This window comes from Rana temporaria, chromosome 10, assembly GCF_905171775.1.
Source record: "Rana temporaria chromosome 10, aRanTem1.1, whole genome shotgun sequence".
Classification (NCBI taxonomy): Eukaryota; Metazoa; Chordata; class Amphibia; order Anura; family Ranidae; genus Rana; species Rana temporaria.
Genome location: NC_053498.1, coordinates 37,501,508 through 37,516,394, shown reverse-complemented (window position 1 = coordinate 37,516,394; position 14,887 = coordinate 37,501,508).

Here is a 14,887-nt window from a genome sequence, read left to right as displayed (position 1 = left end):
CACTGCTAGATTCGTTAGCACGAGTCACTTTACTTTACTGGACTTCTACGATAAATATTTGAAGCACATCCCCCTGAGTAATCTAGAAGAGCTGGAAATTTGGGGAATTGGGACTGACAAGTTCCTGTATGATGGATATATTCCTATAAAAATCTCCTTTGGGCCAGCAGCCACAGGAAAGATGGAGACATTCGACACATTGGCTGTAGTGTGCCCCAGGCCTCCTAAAGCTGAACAGAATTCACTGCTGATTGGGACTAGCACTGATTTAGGCTGGGTTCACACTTGTCCGACAAACGGTCCTACATTGGGAGCCTCATGTAGCATGACATGTGAAAATCAATGTTTCCCTATGAGAGCTGTCTTAACTGGTCCTACACAAGTCGGTCCGACTTTGAAAATGCTCCCTGTACTACTTTTGGTCCTACATTGATCCTACTTCAGCCCATTGAATATCATTGAAGTCGGACCAAAGTAGTATCCTGTTCATGAAAGTAGGATGGATGTAGGACCAATGTAGGATAAATGTAGGACCAATGTAGCAGAGCAAAGTAGGATGAAAGTAGTGTAGTAGTGTGAACCCAGCCTTAGTGAGAAGGCTGCTAGAAACTGTTGGAATAGATGGTTCCATGCCCAATGGGATTCCATGCCAACACATAATTAAGGAGCAGAATGCTCCAGCCGAGGGAGTTAGACACGAGAGAAAGTGCTACATCCTGGAGAAATTGCTTGCCTGAAGGCCACTGTCAAACTCGCTTGGGAGCATCCAGGACCCTTTGTCGTGTTGATGCACAAGCAGAAGTAGTTGGGATAGCAATGGTTCCCGAGTTGGTGTCCATCAGCCTCAGGAATGTCACCGATCACCCTGTGGTGTTAGGGGCTCAAACGCTGGAGGGACAAATGAGTGCAGCCTCCCCAGTACCTCAAACAAAAATTGTAGGAGAATAGAGGAGAAAAGTACCAGAGGCTGCAGAAGGAAATGGAAGAGTGTGCTGAGGTGTTACCCCCTGCATGGCAGAAAAGAATGACGTTACAGTTGTCTCGCTGGGAGAAGATCTTTTCTGACAATGATTTTGATGTAGGTTAAAACATAGTTAAAACATAGAATCCAGCTACAAGAAGACAAACCCTTCCGGGAGAGAACTCGGAGGATACCCCTCAGTGACCTGGAAGATCTAAGGGAGCATGTTAGGATTAACCCTATGACTAAGTGGTGTGACCAGCCACGTAACCCGTAAGGGAAGAGGAGAGCCGTCGGTGACGTCATCACCGCTCGTGGCCGAGAGCGGTGGAACTTGTTGATGCTGTTCGTTTTTTCTACTGTAAATGTAAGTGTGATGCTGTTGGAATAAATCTTTGCTTTAACATTACTACACTATGGAGCCCCTTTTTGTTTTTTGTCTACCACTGGGGGCCATGAATCAATATTGAGAGCTGCTGGAATATCGTCAGCCCTGGAAGTGTTTGGAGTGCTAAATCAGTTTTTGCTGCTGCCATTGACACTGGGAGGCTTATGATACAAGCCAGCTGAGGTAAGAGGCTTGTGAGAATGGGGTCACTTGGAGTGGAGCACCTGTCAGTTTGCGGTGTAATTGTATTTTCTTTCACTTTGCACTTCTTTGAACTTTATGGACATTATTATTTACTTTACATGAATGTGGACTTTTACAATAAGGATCACCTTTTTGGAATTTGTTGCTTAAAGATCTTATGTTTATTCTTTATTGCTGATTTTCACTTTATTAACTACTTAACCCCCGGACCATATTGCTGGTCAAAGACCAGAGCACTTTTTGCGATTCGGGACTGCGACGCTTTAACTGACAATTGCGCGGTCGTGCGACGTGGCTCCCAAACAAAATTGGCGTCCTTTTTTTCCCACAAATAGAGCTTTCTTTTGGTGGTATTTGATCACCTCTGCGGTTTTTATTTTTTGCGCCATAAACAAAAATAGAGCGACAATTTTGAAAAAAAATTATATTTTTTACATTTTGCTGTAATAAATATCCCCCAAAAAATATATAAAACAAATTTTTTTTCCTTAGTTTAGGCCGATACGTATTCTTCTACATATTTTTCGTAAAAAAAAATCGCAATAAGCATTTATTGATTGGTTTGCGCAAAAGTTATAGCGTTTACAAAATAGGGGGTATTTTTATGGCATTTTTATTAATATATTTTTTTTACTAGTAATGGCGGTGATCAGCGATTTTTTTTTCGTTACTGCGACATTATGGCGGACACTTCGGACACTTTTGACAAATTTTTGGGACCATTGGCATTTTTATAGCGATCAGTGCTATAAAAATGCATTGGATTACTATAAAAATGCCACTGGCAGTGAAGGGGTTAACACTAGGGGGCGGGGAAGGGGTTAAGTATGCCTGGGTGTGTTCTTACTGTGGGGGGGGGTGGCCTCACTAGGGGAAACACTGATCTTCTGTTCATACATTGTATGAACCGAAGATCAGCATTTCCTCCGCTGACAGGACCGAGAGCTGTGTGTTTACACACACAGCTCCCGGTCCCCGCTCTGTAACGAGCGATCACGTGTGCCCGGTGGCGATCGCGCCCGCCGGGCACACGCACGGGAGTCGGGGCGAGCGGGGGGCGCGCGCCTCCGGCGGCGCGCACGCGCCCCCTAGTGGCCGCTCGAAGAGCGGACGTATAGCTACGGGCTTTCGCCCAGGAGAGCCGACCTGCCGCCGTATAATGACGGTGCGCGGTCGGCTAGTGGTTAATAATATTTTGTTTGATGCACTATCATGCACTTTGTTATTTATTGCATTAAGTCATTTGCACATATTAATTTATATTACATTTAATATTTAAATAATTAGTAAGCGCCCCAACACCCCCCATTCCTCACATGTTAGGATTAAGTTCACCTGTTGGTGGCGCTATGCTGTTCTGGGCTGTTTGCTGCAGCTCCATTGTCTGGAGGGGATCTCCCATCCCGGGTGGATGTCATATGACGTCCTGTACTTTGTGCGGTGATATCTGAATGATGCCTGCAACTACAGGCATCATTCAGATATCATTGTGTTCCAGCGGCGATCCTGCACACCATAAGAATGATCATAGCTGCGTTTCCGCTGCTTGATCGTTCTTATAGGCGGCGGGAGGGGACACCCCCCCTTCTCGCTGCCATCCGGTGCTTCTCTATGACCGTCGAAAGGGCCCGGGCGCGATGTGATGACGTCACACCCGGGTACCCATAAGTAAACAAAGCTGCAATTGCAGCTAGTAAGCAAGAGATCTGTGATTTTTTTTTCACAATCTCATGCTTTCCAGCCTGGAAGAGAGATGTGGGGTCTTATTGACCCTGCATCTCTCCTTAAAGAGGAACTGTCACACACTATTCTTATTACAAGGGATGTTTACATTCCTTGTAATAGGAATTAAAGCGATTAAAAAAAATAAAATAAAAAAAGTGTAAAAAAAAATAAGTAAAAAAATAATAATAATAATAAAAAAAAATTAAAATGTCCCTGTCCCTGGTAGCTCGCGCTCAGAAGCAAACGCACACGTAAGTCCCGCCCACGTATGTAAACATCGTTCAAACCACACATGTGAGGTATCGCCGCGTGCTTTAGAGCGTGTGCAACAATTCTAGCACTAGACCTCCTCTGTAACTCTAAACTGGTAACCTGTAAAAAAATTCAAAGCGTCGCCTATGGAGATTTTTAAGTGACGAAGTTTGGCGCCATTCCATGAGTGTGCGCAATTTTGAAGCATGACATGTTAGGTATCTATTTACTCGGTGTAACATTATCTTTCATATTTTACAAAAAAATTGGGCTAGCTTTACTGTTTTGTTATTTTTTAATTAATGAAACCATTTTTTTTCCAAAAAAAAAGGCGTTTGAAAAATTATTGCGCAAATACCGTGCAAGATAAAAAGTTGCAATGACCACCATTTTATACCCTTGGGTGTCTGCTAAAAACATATATAATGTTTTGAGGTTCTGAGTAATTTTCTAGCAAAAGAATGATGATTTGTACATGTAGGAGAGAAGTGCCAGAACAGGCCCGGTATGGAGGTGGGTATAAAAGCCCTGTATTGAAGTGGTTAAAGTGTAATCTTGAGTTGATACTCTAATTTCTTTTTTTTTTTATCTCATTTATCAAACTTTATTGGTTTAACCAATTTTGGTGTATTTACTTCCTTCTTCTTGTCATTTAAAATAAAAGGAAAATGTATGAACCCAGGGTGTCAGAGGGCTCACAGGGTCAGGGCAACCAAGGGGGTACTGATTTAAATTGCAACCCTCAAGAGGGCAGTGCTACATCTATTTATATAAATTAGATTAATTGTTATGGACAAGATTTCTGGTCACTATTATGAAAAGGCTGCATCAACAGTTATATACAGGTAAGCCAAATGATGTCTTTAGGCTGGTTTCACACTGCTGTGCTACGGTATGGCTGCAGCGCAGCTGTACTCGTGCTTTTCATGCAATTATTTCACGGTTTCCCATAGACTTTCTATAATGTCACGCATTTTTGAGTCACATAGGATGCCCACCGCTGGGTGGGTTCTTCTGGGCTATGCTAGACACCTAGAACAAGGTCACTCTCATGCACATGGGGTACCTTTACGCGTACCGTGCTCACCAATGCCCTGGGACAGGGTCAAAGTTGCTTTCAAGGATAACTCAACCTTAAGGTGGACCTGTGACTCAAAGGTGGCCGGCCATACACTAGCATTACAGTATAAAATAAAATAATCTGTAGCTGATATAGATCTAATTCATTAGCAAACCTACATTAAAAGTTAGATACTGTATATCAGTATTTATTTCAATGTTTTAATTAATGTTTCAAATACATAGGAAAAACAGCGAAGCAGTTAAAAGTAAAAGAAATTACAAAACAAATGTGCAAACAAGATATTGATAATGCAAGCCAAATCAAATTAAACTTGACAAAGTGTATAATTGCAGCTCTCTAAGGGTCCAACCCAGACAGGATTGGGGTGGTTCATTCGAGGGACTCTGTAATGTAATTTCAGAAAAAAAAGGGATGCCACCATAGCACCCAGACACCCCTAGTGGGAACTGAATGTGTGTGGGGGTGGCTCTGGTAGCTGGCACTTGTCTTTTCATCTTACCGGTTTTCTGATAAGTTTAATTGAGTCACTCTATTCCCCTGGTATTTTGTTTATATCAATTCCTCATTGGGGATGAACATCCAGGGATAAGTCCTAAACACTATGTTGGAGTGCAGCAACGTGTAGATTGTCTGGTATGACTCTAGGCCCTACTGGGAAGCGCTAGTCACTGTTCAGGGGAGGGTAGGGAAGAGGGAAGGTGGGGTGCGGAGGGATGGGGTATCAGCTCACACCTGTATGCCAGGTGAAGACACACAATGTCTCATGGGAATCCTCAGGTCAAGCTATTGTGGAATGTTTAAGAAGTTGCAGAATTCTGACGATTCTGTAAAGTATAGCCACCAGCAGGCACAGGTTTTTTTGGAATTTTACCGGGGTCGCTCTTGCTTGGTGGACTAGGTACTCCATTTCAGCTCTTCTCCTTATGTGTTGGAGCCACTCAGAGATATTAGGGGGTTGGTATTTCTCCAATGTATGGGTTTGCATTGTTTGGCAGCATTGATTAGGTGGAGGGTGAGAGATCTTTTGTATGCCGATTGGGGTGTGGATGTATGGTGAAGCAGCAGGTATTGTGGTGGGGTGAAGTCTGGAGTGTAGGTTGTTATTTTAGTGGTAAGGCAATATATTTCTTTCCAGAAGGGCTGTATTAATGGGCAATTCCACCAAATGTGAAGCATGGATCATTGGGCTACGTTGCATCTCCATCAGAGTGGGGAGACACTGAGATGGTATTTGTAGATTTTATCTGGGGTCCTCTACACCCTACAGTAGATTTTGAATCCATTTTCCTGTGCTGATATGGGATCGTAGTCTGTGAACATGAGAGAGTATATGTCCAAAATCAGGTGTCTTTGGAATTCCGATCTGGTGCAGTTTGCTTCAAAGGGAGTGTGATCCCTCTGCCAAGTGGAGAGTGGTTTAGAGCTATTGAGGAAGTGTCTAATTTTGTAGGCATTTGAAGAAAATAAATTGTTCAGTCAGGGTATCAAGAGGAGATGGTTGGATATAGTAGGAGCTTGCCTTTAGCAAAAAAGTGTTCTGCCCTAAGTGGTGGCCCGTGGTGTTAAGTATGTGCGTTATGCTCTGAGAATGCAGAAGGGAAGTCTGGGTTTTGATCAATAGGGGTTAAAGGCCCAGGTGAAGAGGCCAGATTTAGTTTCTTGCATGCCACCCTGAAGCTCTGCAGGGTCAGGCCTATTAGTGGGTGAGCGCTGAGCGTTTGATCCACAGTAGGTGGTAGATTGGTACAGGGAAAAATTACTCCTCGATTTTAATCCAGTCAATTACTCTAGTCAGGTGGTATAACCAGTGGTATTTGTAAACATCTGCAAGTCCAACTCTTCCTTTCAATATAGGGAGTACCAGTCTATCCCAGCTCAATCGAGGGGGTTTGGAGGACTAGATGAAGTTTCTGCAAATCTGTTTGTATGTTGTAAAGAATGTAAAAGGAATTTTGATCGGTAAGGTCTGAAAAAGGTAAAGGAGTCTGGATAGGATATTAATTTTTATAATTGCCTCTCTTTCAAACCAAGAGAAGCGGCACGTGTTCTATTTTTGGAGGTCTTGTTGGATGACTTTGAGAATAGGGAGTACGTTTCTGGAGTACAGATCGGGTAATTGTGTTGGATACCGAGGTAGGTGATAGCATGGGGGTCCCAACCAAAGTGAAAATTAGTTTGGCATTGTGTCACAATGGCTGTGGGAAGGGAAATGTTCAGTGCCCTGGATTTTGCAAAGTTGATTTGGAGGTTGGAGAACGATTTGAAGAGAGAGAGAGAAGTCTTTTAATAAGTTGGGTATAGTGGTAATGGGGTCTGTGAGGAATAGCAGAAGGTCTTCTGCATATGCTGCTAATTTGTACTGTTTGGGCTGATTTGTACTGATTCAGATAGCCCGCCGTAACTTTGTGCGGGCGTAGCGTATCTCAGATACGCTACGCCACCGTAACTTAGTGAGGCTGGGGCTGGATTCACAAAGAACCTGCACCCTAAGTTACAGCGGCGTAGCGTAAATCTGCCGGCGTAAGCGCGCCGAATTCAAATTGTGAAGAAGTGGGCGTGTTTTATGCAAATAAAACATGACCCCACGTAAATGACGTCTTTAACGAACGGCGCATGCACCGTCCGTGAACGTATCCCAGTGCGCATGCTCCTAATCACGTCGCAAATAGTCAATGCTTTAGACGTGAGCGTAATTTACTCAAAGCCCTATTCGCGAACGACTTACGCAAATGACGCAAAATTCGACGCTGTCCCGACGTCCATACTTTACATTGGATACTCCTCATATAGCAGGGGTAACCTTATGCCGAAAAAAGCCTTACGTAAACAACGTAAAAAAATCCGCCGGGCGCACGTACGTTTCAGAATCGGCGTATCTAGCTCATTTGCATATTCTACGCCGAAATCAACGAAATCGCCACCTAGCGGCCAGTGGAAATATGCACCCTAAGATACGACGGCGTAAGAGACTTACGTCGGTCGTATCTTAGCAAAATTCCGGCGTATCTTGCTTTCTGAATACAGAAAAAAGATACGCCGCGTCCTAGAAGTTACGCGGCGTATCAACAGATACGCCGAATTAACTTCTTACTGAATCTAGCCCTTTGTTTTTAATGTTGGCTCCTTTAATATCAGGGTTGGCTCTAATTCTGCGAAGGAGAGGTTAGAGGTTAAGCACAAATATGAGGGGGATAAGGGGCAGCCTTTGCGTGTGCCATTCGATATGAGGTGTCTGACAGGCGAGCATTGACTCAAATTCTTGCGGTTGGTGTTGAGTAGAGAGCGAGGAGGAATTAAAGCATGCGATCTTGAAAACCCACCGCCTTTAAAGCTTCAGTCATGTAGTCCCATGACACTCTGTCGAATGCCTTCTCCACATCTAGAGATAGTAAAAAGCCTGGTTTGGAGGATAAGGACAGCCAGTGATGAATGTTGATAGCTTTCAGGGTGTTGTCTCTGGCCTCACGTCCAGGGATAAATCCAACTTGGTCCAAAGAGACCAGTTTGGGGAATAGAGGGAGTAATCGATTTGCAAGTACTTTCACATAGAGCTTCACGTAATTTGATACCGCAGTGGTGTCTTTGCCTGGTTTTGGTAACGGGGTTATGTGGGCTTCTAGGATGTCTTTGTTAGCATAAGACAGGGATGACATGGAATTAAATGTTTTCAGAAAGTGGGGGAGTAGAACATCTGCAAAGAATTTATAATAGCCAATAGTTAACCCGTCAGGACCAAGGCTTTTGCCTGTCTTTAGTTGTTTTAAGGCTTCAGTGGTTTCTTCCAGGGAGATGGGGCGTTCCAGTGCAACAGTCTCAAAAGCGGTAATAGGTTTGGTGCCATATTGTTTTAGAAAATTGTCAATCATCTCTTTTCGCTCTTTCCGATCGCATTTGGGGCGGTTAAATTTATATAGTTCGGTGTAATATTGCACAAATTGGTAGGCTATGCTTTCCAATGTAACAATTGTGTTGTCCAAGGAGTCCCTGAGGGCGTGGATGGTCAACGCCACCTTTTTAGTTTGAAGGGCTTTAGCAAGCAATTTCCATGATTCATTACCGAATTCGTAGAATAGCCTCCGCGTTAGTGTCTATTTGCAGTTTAACGTTTTCCCTAATTCTTCTAGGAGATCTCCTTTGGCTTTCAGTAATTTAGTGTTTTGGTCGCTAGTGATTGTTTATGAGTATTTTCAAATGAGCGGATGCGCATCAACAACTCCTCAATACAAGCTTTTCTGGCTTTTAATCGCCAATGGAAATGATTTCTCCCCTGATTAAACATTTATGCACTGCCCATTGTGTCATAGGTGTGGTATCTGCGGATTCGTTCTCTCGAAAATACTGTGAGAGGCGCATGCTGATCCCAATCAAAATTTCAGGGTCAGTCAAGAGAGAATTATCAAGACTCCAAATTGCTGATTTTTTATGTGCTGTCGGGAACACCAGGGTCATGGAGATGAGGTTGTGGTCTGAGAGGAGCATGGGGTCTATGGTTGCATTAATGAGAAGTGCCAAGTTGCTTTGCATGATGAAGAAGTAGTAAATCCTAGAGTATTTGTTGTGTGGTGGCGAGAAGAATGAGAAGAAGTCTTTATTGTTGGGATGTAGCACGCACCATGCAAGCTAATTCGCTAAGGTGAGTTTTGATTGCTCGGAGGGCTCTGTAGGTCATGGAGGAGTAACCTGCGGAGGTATGTCAATCAGTATTTAAAGCATATGGCTGGTACATCACTGCAATCATGCACATTTTTCAAGGTTGTCTCTTTGAAAGTGCTGCGAGTACAGGAAAACGTAATGATCCCACCAGAAGTCTATGGAGCTCTTAATAATTCTACCTCTGCCACGCAGAAATCCCAGGCAGTGTTGTCAGCCCTGCCTGAATTCTTCTATGCTGGACTACAGAACACTTTCCACTGTTTAAATAAGAGTCCGCCCTTGCTGAGGAAGTGTCTTATATGCAACGCGTCCAGGGGGTCAGGAGTCATCACACGTCTCTCGGCGCTGTTCCCAGGAACTCTTTCATCTGCCTACTATATGTTTACACGCCTGTTTGAACCATGGAAATTGTGAGTAGCCTGCATACTTCTTAAATTAAAAATTTTATGAATCAACGGAGGCTCTTAGATATTGTTTTTCTCCCCATATGTTCCTGACCACCACTGTGGCTGCATACTGAGGATTCGATTACAATAACAGCTTCCTGGGTCTTATATGCTTTTATGACCATCTGGTAAAACAGTGGTCTTATAACAAGGTGAGCGTACCCAATCACACTGGTGGAGGAACACATTTCAGTTTTGGGTGTCCATTTGTCCTTTTCACATGGTGAAGATCTCTAAAGTTTCGATCACTGGATCTGCTCTTTAATGTTGATTTTTCTATTTTGGATTTCCTTATAGTGGATTTTCTTATTTATATGGACTTGTGCACTTACATAAATTTTTGCATTTTTAGTTCAATTTAATTTATTCACATTTATTGTTGGTTTGTGCTGCACTGCCTTCTGTTTATAAATAAGAGTTTGTTGGTTTAAAAAAAGTAAGAGCTTATTTTCATAGATTAAAAAAAAATCCAATTGCCTGGCAATTTGCTACTTGGGCATTGTTTGCCATCAGTTTTTCCATCTGAAACCAGTGCTACAGTATGCAGTTGTGACAAGTTTTATAGAGAGGACTGAGTAGACAGTAGACTTTATAAAATAAGCGCACTGCCCTATTTGTTGAGCAACCTTCATAACTCACTGATTTCACTTGCTGCCTACAATCACTCTTTAATGTTATTACTGCGTGTAGGGAAAAAAGGGTTATGACAGTTGTTTCCTATTGACATCATTTCACCTTTTTTTTTTTTTTTTTTTTTTTAACTCTCAACTCTCAGGAGGAAAAAGCATTTTGTAAATTACTTAAATCTTTAGCAGTGATGTTTGCCATTCTGCTACTGTTCCCTGACATCAACCAAGATCAGCATACCGTATAAAGTATAAATCCACATCTGCACTTCACAAATATTTTAAAATCACAGAAGCATTACACATTTAAACACAATTGATTTCTTGTTATTTCATGTAAAAATGAAACTACATAAATACATCAGCACTTAAATGTAAAAGGATACAGGGTTGTATAATCTATATGGACCAAAATGTATCCAATTCTCTTCTCAACAAATGCAGGTGTTCATATGTATAAATACGAATACGAAGTGGGGTCCACAACCTTGACACTGAAAAATGAGTAGAGAACACACTGGCAAAGTGTAAAACCCTCAATAAAATTTACTCAAAGTGCCTTGTACTCACAAAAGTACTTGATGTAAATGTGTATTTCTCTCCAACCATAAAATCAAAACCATTAGACATCGATCACAGACTGTTGAACTGCCTAAGCTCACTTCGATGACACAAAATGGCTTACATCTACTCTGAGGGTGCTGAGGAAGAGGACGTACAAACTTTGCACAATTGTGGCAGTGTTTAGGTGGACTGTGGCAGTTCAAAAGTCTGTGATTGATGTCAACTGGCGTGAGAGACATTTGATGCTATAGATGTGAAATATACATTTACATTAAGTATTTTTGTGAGTGCAAGACAATTTGAATTAAACAAAATCAAGGGTTTCTCATTATGGTGTGCTTTCCATAAATTTTTCTTGTTGTTTCATGTATTTTAACTGCTTAGCGACAGCCCCACATACATTTAACGTGGCAGGGCGGCCACTCTGTGCCAGATCACCTAGTAGCTAGTACGTGATCTGACACTTCCGGGTCTCGGGCAAGCGCAACTGGCGACCTGCTCCCACTGTTATTATACACAGCAGGAGTTCAATGGCAGGTACTGCAGAATAGGAAAAGTGGGCCACTCAGGCTTGATGGGGAGGGGGTATATGGGCAGTGTATCCGTAGCTGCTCCTAGAGTACTGATAGGGGATGGAGCCCATCCTGGCACCTGCAAAGGTACAAGAAAGGAAGGGTGACCCCTGGAAGTCGCACATCTATGGTGTCCTACTGCAATGAATGGAGTGGGAACCTAAGCCTGGACTCTATGTTCGACGGCACCTTCCAATTAGGCAGTAGAGAGGCAAAACAACAATCTGCCTATGTAAACAAGGCAGATTGTCTTTCTGTCACAGAAGAAGGTACTAATCCTGTGTTTCTACTAAGCAGGAACACAGATATTTGCCTTCCCCCAGTAAAGCACCACCCCCTCAGTTAGTAAGCAGAACTTAGGCATACATTTAACCCTTTAATCACCCCTAATGTTAACCCTTTCCTTGCCAGTGTCATTACAGTGACAGTGTATATTTTTAGCACTGATTACTGTATTAGTGTCACAGGTCCCAAAAAAAGAGTCAAAAATTTCAGTTAGTAGTCCGATTTGTATATTGCAGTCCCGCTATACGTCGCTGATCGCCATCAAGTCCATCCTATGTGTGTGATTATATGTCAGTATGTCAGTATTACATTGTATATCCCTGAATGTTGTGATCGTTCAGGTGCTTATCTAATAGTTTCTTGAAACCATTGATGCACCCTGCTGAGACCACCGTCTGTGGAAGGGAATTCCACATCCTTGCCGCTCTTACAGTAAAGAACCCTCTACGTAGTTTAGGATTAAGCTGCAATATATTACGTTTTTGGTTTTAATACCATTTTAAATTATAAATATTTTATTTTCATATCTTAAATCTTTTATAAAACTTTCTAATCCATTTTGTTAAAGTGTGAATTTTAAAGCCCTGCATCTGTATATAGTTTGTAAACAATTGGTATGTATGATCCTATTTATTTGTTTATTGCATTTTCCGGCTTTGTTTCATTTTTAGTAGTATCTAATGAATTGTAAGCCGCAGTATATTATATTTTTGGTTCTGGGTTTAATACCCACCTGCTAGAGTTTGTGGTTTTACAACCCTGCCACACTTCCATAAGAGTCTTACTCCTTATGCTGCAGTATCTGTAATGTTTAAAAGGTCCAATAGGAAAGCATACTCTTTGTAGTGGATGCGTTAAATAGGCAGATATCAGAACTGGGGGAACATATGACAATTTATATAGAAAGATAATGGGCTTGTAAATGTCTGAAACCCCCTCCACCCAAAGCTAAAACATCTAAACTGAGCTGCTCAGTCAGTGTCAGTCAGTGGGGGAGTAGGATGCTTCCCGACGAGCCTGCTCTCACCCAGGGCCTAGACAGACAGCTAGCCAGGCAGACAGGCAGGTTCTCCCAGCCAACAGCTGCACCAGCATCCAGAAACCCAGGACACCCAGGATTTTTTCCTCCCCCTTGGCCTCCTGCTTCCACAGCCAGCAACCTTTCCACAGGTAAGGCCCACTAAGATCTGGCTTTTCACTCTCCGTCTACCCAGGGATGGTGTGCGGTCATCCTTATCAGGATAAGCCGCAGCTCCGGCCCAGGATCCGGCCTGACTCACCCCTAGCTCCACCATTACCACTTCACCCCCACCCCCCCTCCGCAGCCCGGTTCCAAGGATTGCCTACTACCTGTGACCACAGGGGGACGCACTTCACCCACCCATCAGCATTAACCATTTATTCAGTATTTGATCCAGGGTTTTGCCGATCGCCCTTGAGGGGTCAGGAAGGAATTTTTTCCCCGGTCAGTGCATATTGGCCTGCACGCCTGGGGTTTTTCGCCTTCCTCTGGACCAAACGGAGAGGGAAGACCGACGAGTGGTCACCCACTAGAAAATCTTCCTCCCCTTTTCCCATCAAAGACCCCCAATTAACTTAATTTCCCTGCGTGTTTCTGCGACCATGGGTAATCTAAGATACTCGGCAGAAACCATCTGGGAACTAAAACCATACGCCTCAATATTACCAGTTGTCACCAAAAAAGCCCTAAGAAGTGAGCAACTGTTAAGAATCGATCGTCGATCGACAGTTAAAAATTACAAGCATTCACCTCAACCTAAGCGCATACTATGCGCTCTGGTCAATACAAGATCGGCAGTAAAACACCGACAAGAAATACACGAAAGCAAGCTAAAGCAAGAATGCAGAAGAGCGGAAGCAGCCTGGAAAAGAAGCTCTTCAGAGGAAAACCATACCATCTATAAGGCAACAGCAAAAAAATACCACAAAGAAATCTTCAAAGCCAAAAAAAAACATTTCTCCAATATCATCACTAAAGCCCTCAACCGTCCCCGCAAACTCTTTAATTTAGTCACCCAGACCATGAATCCAGCCTGTCTTGAAGCCCCCAATTCTGATATCCAAAATTTTTGCAATGAATTATCGGATTATTTCGTTAACAAAATTGAAGGAATCCGTGAAAGCATTCAGCAAAATAGAACCCCCATTAACCCCCCCCCCTCAATCATACGCCCAATACCCACATAAACTCGCCGCAATCAACAAATTTCACTTTAAAACCCATTTCCACTGAGGACACTAAAAATATCATCGGTACCCTGCGAAATAGCACAGCGCCTAATGATATCATCCCCACCAAACTGCTGAAGGAATGTGCCGATATTCTGGCACCGCCTATCATGCAGCTTATAAACCAGTCATTCAAGGAAGGTATAGTGCCCACCCGCTTAAAACAAGGCATAATCAAACCTATTTTAAAGAAACCTACCCTCGACCCCAAAGACCCAAAACACCATCATCCTATAACAGGCCTAAATGTCCTCTCCAAGGTAATGGGGAAAGTAGTGGTACGACAGCTGCAACAGCATTTGGACACCCATAAGTTGCTCGATTCATTTCAATCGGGTTTCCGTCCCGGACACGGGACAGAAACAGTACTTCTCAAAATATGGGATGACTTCCTCGAGGTCGCAGACGAAGGAGAATCTTGTCTTCTAGTACTGTTGGACCTAAGTGCAGCTTTTGACACGGTAGACCACAAACTACTACTGACTCGGCTAGCTGAAGTAGCCAGCGTCGCGGAATGTGATCTATCCTGGTTCTCCTCCTTTTTGGAAAACCGATCACAAATAGTGAAATTGGGACCTTTCACTTCACAAAAACGCACGGTATCATGCGGAGTCCCTCAAGGATCCCCTCTGTCGCCGGTGCTGTTCGATATTTATGTCCGCCCTCTCTTTGAAATCATCAGTAGCCAAAAGTTACTTTACCACTCGTATGCTGATGACACACAACTGTATTTTCGCATATGCAACAAAAAGGATTATCATCTTGGTCTAGAGAAATGCCTCTCTTTGATAGAAAACTGGATGACAAAGAGTTATCTTAAACTCAACGGTTCGAAAACAGAACTTCTCCTGTTTCACGCCAACCGAACGAATCAACT